Here is an 8156-nt window from a genome sequence, read left to right as displayed (position 1 = left end):
ATCCAACGATACATGCATAGTTCAACGATACAAAAGAAACAGAGAAAGGGATAAGGAGCACTCCATCTATGCAAGCTTTCGTCAAGTGAATGAAATCTGCAAAATGAAAAATAAGAAAGTTAGAACAAGAAGAGTAGAACAAGAAGAAGACTAGAACAAGAAGAGTATGTCATTTATGAGCTAACTTACGTGAAATGGATCATATATGAGCTAACTAAGTTGAAATGGGTCGTTTATGAGCTAGCTAAGGTGAAATGGATCATTTATGAGCCAACTTAGTTGAAATGGGTCGTTTATGAGCTAACTAAGGTCAAATGGATCGTTTTTGAGGTAACTAAGGTGAAATGGATCGTTCTTAGCTAACTTAGGTGAAATGGATCATTTATGAGCTAACTTAGTTGAAATGGACCGTTTTTGAGCTAACTTAGGTGAATTGGATCATTCATGAGCTAATTTAGTTGAAATGGATCTTTTTGAGCTAACTTAGGTGAAATGGATCATTTAAGAGCTAATTTAGGTGAAATGGATCGTTTTTTAGCTAACTTGGTGAAATGGATCGTTTATGAGCTAAATTAGTTGAAATGGATCATTTATGAGATAACCTAGGTAAGATGGGTCATTTTGGAGTTAACCTAGGTGAAATGGGTCATTTTAAAGCTAACGTAGGTAAAATGGATCATTTAGGAGCTAATCTAGGTAAAATGGGTCATTTTTGAGCTAACTTGGATGAACTGGATCATTTATAAGCTAACCTAGGTAAAATGGGTCATTTTAGAGCTAACTTAGGTAAAATGGATCGTCTATGAGCTAACTAAGCTAATTATGCAATTTTTGACATAAGTAAGCTAAGTACAGATCATTTTAGAGCCAACTTAGGTAAAATGGATGGTTTTGGAGGTCAGTAAGCTTATTAAGTCATTTTGGAGGAGAAGAAGCTAAGTCTAGGTCATTATGGTAAGCATTGGAGGAAATAAAGCTAAGTCTAGGTCTTTATGCATGTGTTAAGCAAAACACTAGATAAACTTACCAAGATCCAGGAGGTGTAGGAGCAGGGTGGCTCGTGTCGGTAGATGGAGAAGGATCGTGCGATGCTTGTCTGGAGTTACGCTGCACCAAAGATCATTTCCAATGTCTTGTTAGCATGATGACACTCAAATGTTAATACTAGCAAGTAATGTCCATTCAAATAAAACTCACCGTGGTCCCAGGAGCAATCACTGGCATCGGCGGAGCGGTCTGACCTGTCTTCTCGCACACAGACTGCACATTTGGTTTTGACGACTCAGTCATACTAGTTAGTAATGAGACAAACACTACATGAATGTTTTGGCTAATCTGCAGAAGAAACTTACCACAAGGAGCTCGTACATGGCCCTTGCCTGCATGTCATTCCGTGCCCTCTCCTCCTCCATCATGTTTGTCGTCCTCTCCTCCAACTCCCGCTGCCTCTCCGCCGCCTCCGCCAGAAGTTTCTCCGTTCTATCTCTCTCACTCTGTATAGCAGCCTGCAACACCACTCACATGACCATTTGTAATCATTGATGGAAGCGCACACAATGTAATTAATGGAGAAAGATAACTGAGTACGTATCACTAACCTTGATGGCGAGTTGCACTGGCTGTTCACGAGGCCTTATCTCAGGAGCGGAGCTCGACTGGCGCGCCTTGATCTTTGGGAGAGTGCTAGGACAACGAATAAGTCCATCTCCAATGGCTATGGAGCCATGGGACCTCCCGCCACCAGATATCATCACCAGCTCTGGATCAATGGGACCCTGGCTCGGGTTAAAGTCCTCCCCTTTCCTCGCCTTCCCCTCATCTCTATATCTCACGAGCTTGTTGTGGGAGGAGATGTTGGTGAAGTTGTTTGCATCATCGAGGTCAGACTGAGAGAAAGCCTTGACTTTCTTGAAAGAGGCAGTGTGGGCCATGGCATACAGGTCGTACACCTCTGGCACCTTATCCGCCTTATTGTAGCGTGCCTGAAAGAGAGAAACAATGAAAATTAGTAATTAAAGGGCTCAAGCTAGCATGATGAATGAATTGCATGAATCATGAAGCAAACCACATACCCAATTGCGCCCGAACTGATATAAGTTGGAGCTGCCTTGATGGTGTGGCACACCTTCCATTTGGGCACGTTTGTCCTTGGCCTCATTGTGGAGGGCTAGCCATTGTTTTGAGCACCACTCATCGACCAACACCTCCCAACAATCCATCTGATCCGCACACCATCTCGGAGGCGCCTAAGTTAGCAAATAGAAACTTGAGCGCTACGGCTAAGAATTACTAAATGAAGGAACTTAAGTAGAGAAGGCCTTAAGAATTACCTTCATGTACTGCTCCTTACTCAGGAACTTATCGCGGCACGCCAGCTTGGTCTTCTTGATACCTTGCAAGGCGTAGTAGTCTCGAACAGCCTGCACCCGAGCCTCGTGCCGTAAGTTCTGGAGTAGGCACTTGCAGACGTTCTCGATAACATGTGCCGCGTCCTCCTCGTATCCCTCCTCACACCTGTAGAATGTCTGCAATCAAATGAGACAATATTGATTAGTACAATTAATAACTACCTAGTTGAAGATTTTTAAATGTGTAAAGGAGAAATTACCCAGAACTTTCTGATCACCATGTCTGCCCTCGTGTCGCACACGACACCGTCGATAATCTCATCCGGCGGGGCCGGGGCAGCCACGTAGTGCTCCCAGCTCAATGCAAGCTCTGGAAGCCGACCCTCACCAGGCAACGTGACAAACCCCGGGAAGTTTTGCCGGCAAAGAACTCCAAGGACGGAGTTGGGCCGGCGGACACTATGATGGTGGTCCCAACCCCTGCAGCATGACAAGGCCAACACATTAGTTATTTGAAGAAACGTGAATGCAGAAGGTACAAAAATATTAAATGCACTTACGTACCTCTCCCCGTCAGGGAAAATCAACCACCTCTGCTCGCGGGTCACCGGCATGGACGGGAGCCGTGTAGCACCACACTGGTAGACGTTGCCCCCCTCCTCCCCCTCCTCATCAGTCGGCTCCCCGCCATCATCAGCATGGCCACTCGGCTCCCCGCCATGCTCAGGCTGACCCGGCCAGGTACCCCATACAGACGTGTGCTCCTCCGGGGTCTCGTGGGCCCAAGTCTCATGGGCCGAAGGCCCGTCGCCCCGAGGCTCGTGGGCCGAAGACTCGTGGACCGGAGGCTCGTGGACCGGAGTCCGTGCAGCCTCCTCCTCAGACGAGTCCACCCTAGCAGTCACGTGCTCGGGTGAAACAGCTGGGGGTGGCGGCGAGGAAGGCGCCCTAGCAGTCACCGTACGTCCTCTCCCGCGACCACGTGCTCCAGCTCCTCTCTTCTTCTTACCTCGTCCCCTGCTGGGCACCGTGGTCGACGAAGAAGGGCCCGGCGGTGTCGCCATACTGTCCAGCAATGCTCGGCAGAGAGGTGCGTGTGGAATGGAAGACCTCGCACCACGCGCCGACGAAGAAGGGGCCTCGGCGCGCTCCCGACCAGCGCCCACCATCTTTCAACACCTGCCATGACAAAGAATAAACAAAATTAGTACAACATAAAAAAAGTACCGACATGAATAATAATATGTATATCACTTAGGTGTATCATCATCAAGTACAACATAAAAAATTTGAATACCTGACACTACTAATAATCTCGATCAGTATCATCAATAAATGCATAATCATCATCATCACTATTATCAATGATGGGCTCATAGGGTTCATTGGCATCAACATGTGCAAGGCCACCTTGACGTAATCAGTCAAGCATTGACAGGTCATCCGCAGCAGTAACCTCTTCTTGTTCCGGCTCTTCTTGTTCCTCCTCTGGGGTGATGTCGGATTCATTGTCGCTGTCTACTTCAATGTTTTGGGGTGAAGTATAGCGGTTCTTGAAACGCTTCATATGTGTCTGGGTTAATGTGAGGTTCATAATCCTCACCCTTTGGGGGAGAAAGTCTAGCACGTGGCGGCACTTCATAAATGACATCCCAACCTTTCAGATTTGGATTAGTTTGGCAGGCCCACGGTAGATAGAATACTTGGGTCGCCTATTGAGCCATAATATAGACATCAGGAACATCTAAATGAGTGCTTTGGTTGATTTCAACTAGCCCTATATGTTCATGAGTCCTTCTAGTCTCCTTCGGCTGAAACCAATAACATTTGAAGACTACGACATTCGGTGGGTTTTCACCATAGAACAGAAGTTCATAAATTGCTTCAACTCTCCCATAATACTCGGTACCTCCTTCGCCGATAGCAGATACACAACAATTTGTAGACTTTTGGTCGGCCATAGATAGCTCTTTACCATAGGTACGAAAGCGATACCCGTTGATGTCGTACTTGTCAAATGAACGGACCTTATAGTCAAAACCATTAGCGACTTGTCTCAATTCGGCGTCCATAGACTCTGAATTAGCCTACAAGTTTAATATGAAAGGATTGTTGCATTATGCACAAATTAGCGAATGAAATGAAATTGTCTAATAGAAATTACCATTTGTTTGAACCAAGAGGTGAAACCGGGATAGCCACCTCCTTGCTTTGCGAGAAGCTCATACTCTTCGACGGAATCCTTTTGGATCTCCGCTCCATACGAGAATATGGTGACGTATCAGCTGTATGACATATCCAGGAATAAGAGTAGTTCAAAGGAAATAGAAGTTGCGAAACAATGTACCGAGAACTTACTCGATGTACGGCCGCACTTCTATCAGGTTGTTGAAGATATACAACGAAATGGTCCGCCATTCTTCGTTATCCAAAGATACTAGATGTGAAACACTAGCTGGTGCGAGATTCCCTTTGAATAGGCTGAGGTTGGATCCACCCTTTTTAGGCTCGTCAGCATTGTACCGAGGCTTCGGATTATGGAAATGACGATTTTTGGCTTCGTAGTGCGCTGTTACGAAGTTTGCCGCCTCCTCTGTGATGAATGCCTCAGCCATCGATGCTTCAATTCTACGTTTATTTTTACATTTTTCTCGAAGCGTCTTCTGCATCCTCTCAGTTGGGTAGCACCAACGATTTTGCACGCCCCCCCCCCCCAATCTTGCCTCGGTCGAGAGATGCAAAATCAAATGCTGCATTGGATTAAAGAAGCCCGGTGGAAAGATCTTCTCTAACTTGCAGATCAACTCCGGCGCCAACTCTTCCATTTCTTCTAGCACGCCAGGCGATAGTTCTTTCGCACAAAGAACACGGAAGAAATAGCTGAGTTCTGCCAGTACTAGCCATTCATCCTCAGGGATGAAGCCACGCAACATCACCGACATTACCCGCTCAATCCATATGTGCCAATCATAACTCTTGAGACCAAATATCTTCAGTTTATCAAGATTCGCTCCCCTCTTTAGATTCGCTGCATACCCATCGGGGAACATCAACTGCTGTTGCACCCACAAGAGAATTTCCCTCATAGCTGGCCTTCCAAGATTGAACCATGCCTTTGGCTTCGTCCAGTTCTGCTTTCCTTTCGGTTCTTTCATGTTTTGTAACGGCCTATCACATAGCGCCTCCAGATCGACTCTAGCCTTAGTATTATCCTTGACTTCCCATCTATGCCAAACAATGTACCAAAAAGTGCCTTGGCGATATTCTTCTTAGTGTGCATCACGTCGATGTTGTGTGGGCAAAGGAGGTCTTTGAAGTAAGGCAGATCCCATAAGCATGTTTTGTGAGTCCACGCGTGCTTAGTATTATACCCCTTGAAGTACCCTGGACGTTGTGGATCTGGCTCGAGAGCGTTTAACTGATCCAGGGTCTGTTGGCCTGTCAATGCAGGTGGTGCAGAGTTTTTGACAACTCTACCCCTGATGAAGTTCTTCTTGTCTTTCCTGAACTTATGGCGAGGATCCAGGAACTGTCTATGCATGTCGAAGCAAGAAAACTTAAGACCGGCCTGAAGCCAACGAAACTCAAGAGCTCCCTTGCATGTGGGGCACGGGAACCTTCCATGCACACACCAGCCAACGAATAGCGCATACGCCGGCATGTCATGCGTCGAGTACATGTACCAGACACGCATTATGAAGTTCCGTTTGCTAAAGGCGTCGTATGTCTTGAACCCATTATCCCAGGCTTCTTGCAATTCGTCCTTAAGCGGCTGCATGTACACATTCATATTTTTGCCCGGATAGTTGGGTCCTGGAATTATCAACGTCAGGAAAATGTTCTTTCTTTGCATAATCTGTCCAGGGGGAGATTGAGTGGAAAGACAAATACAGGCCAACAACTGTATTGGGCTGCCATCATACCAAACACTTTGAACCCATCCGTGCTGATGCCGACTCGAGGATGCCTCGGATCTGCCGCTTTGTCAGCATGTAATTCATCAAACTTTTTCCACGCAACACCATCCGATGTGTGTACAATCATCAGATTCCCATCTGCATCCAGTTCGGTTCTTTTGCCTGTTTTGTGCCATGTCATCTGTCTGGCCGTCTCTTCGACCATGAAAAGACGTTGAAGTCTTGGTACGATTGGCATATACCGAAGAACACTAACGGGGATTTTGGTCTGTGTCTTCTCACCCATACCGTTGTCTACCACAATATACCTGGAAGACTTGCAAATGGGACAATAGTTCAAGTCCGCATAGTCAAGCCTAAATAAGGCAAATCCTTTCTCACAGGCATGTATCTTCTCATAGGGCATCTTCAGTGCACGGAGGATTTTGTCCGACTGGTACAGGTTTGCAGGCATTACATGGCCTTTGGGTAGAAAGCGTCCAAATACTGTCATAATTGCGTCATAGCATTCTCTGCCCAAGTTGAACTGAGCCTTCGGAGCCATTACTTGTGAGATGGCATCCAACTGACAAAGCTCAATGTGCTCGTGGAGCGGACGTTTCGAAGACTCCAACATTTCATTGAAGGCCTTTGCAGATTCCTCCATCTCCTCGTCCGAATCCCGAGCATCATCATAGCCTTGCACCATGTTTTCCATCCCGGTACCATGCTCGTCGGTGCGACGACGATCCACCTCAGCTCGGTCACGTTGGGCAGACTCACCATGAAATGTCCACACCGTATAATCGGGCGTAAAACCACTCTTCTACAGGTGTTTGCCCATTTTAGCCTCTGTCTTCTTTTCCCAATTGCCGCACCGGAAACAGGGGCACCAGGTTTTCTTTTGGCCATTTGCAAATGCGGCTTGCACAAACCCCTTAGTTTTTGTGAACCATTCAGCGCTCCATTTGTTCTGACCAGTGTGACCGGTATACATCCAAGCACGGTCACTCATCTTGACTTTCAGAGCTACTGGACACACAACAATTATATATGTAATTCACCATGTATATATTCATTAGTTGATCTACTTTGTAAATTTTATTACGTCCATGCAACCTACACTCTAATAGGTAATGATAGGTCCTAATCCCACCCGTGTATGTGTAGATTGGGTTCATTTTCCCATGCTATGCTCCGGATCCGACGCAAAATTTCGGCAGCACCTCCCCGCTGTTCTCCTGATACACGTCTCTGCAATAAACAGAGAGGATGTGTACCCGGAGAACAACAGGGGAGGCACTGACGAAATATATGCGTCGGATCCGGAGCAAAGCATATGGGAAAACGAACCCAATCTACACATACTCGGGCTGTCCATGGATAGCGTTGGACAATTCGAAAGAATCAAGGTTATAAATATGCAAATGCATGCATATTTATAACTATGACGCTTTCGAATGGGAGACACATATTGGTTACGCATACTGCTGATTCAAGACACATATATAGCTAGCTATCAAGTTTCATCGGAATAAATCAAATAATTAATGGGGGAGGAGGACTTGTCATTTGTGCTCACCCACGAATGAAGGGGCAGAGCTCGTCAAACGCACGGCGAGGTCGTCGAACACCAAACCTCGCAGCGATGAAACAACTGCACAATTAAAACTACACGATCAACACAATTATATATGATGTTTTTCATAACAAAATCGAAAAATATATGACCTAACTAATAATTCACAAATATATGACCCCGTCGGCCTCTGGAAGGCCAAAGAACACCTTTTTGGGAGGTGTCGGTGGTCGGGGTGTCCTGTCGGTGTCGGGGTGCCGTGTCGGGGTCGGGGTGCTGTTTCGGGGTCGGGAGGTCGGGGTGTCGTGTCGATGTCGGGGTAGTGCCGTGTCG

The sequence above is a fragment of the Triticum aestivum genome, chromosome 2A (genome assembly GCF_018294505.1).
Source record: "Triticum aestivum cultivar Chinese Spring chromosome 2A, IWGSC CS RefSeq v2.1, whole genome shotgun sequence".
In the NCBI taxonomy this organism is placed as follows: Eukaryota; Viridiplantae; Streptophyta; class Magnoliopsida; order Poales; family Poaceae; genus Triticum; species Triticum aestivum.
Note: the sequence above shows the minus strand (reverse complement) of the source record.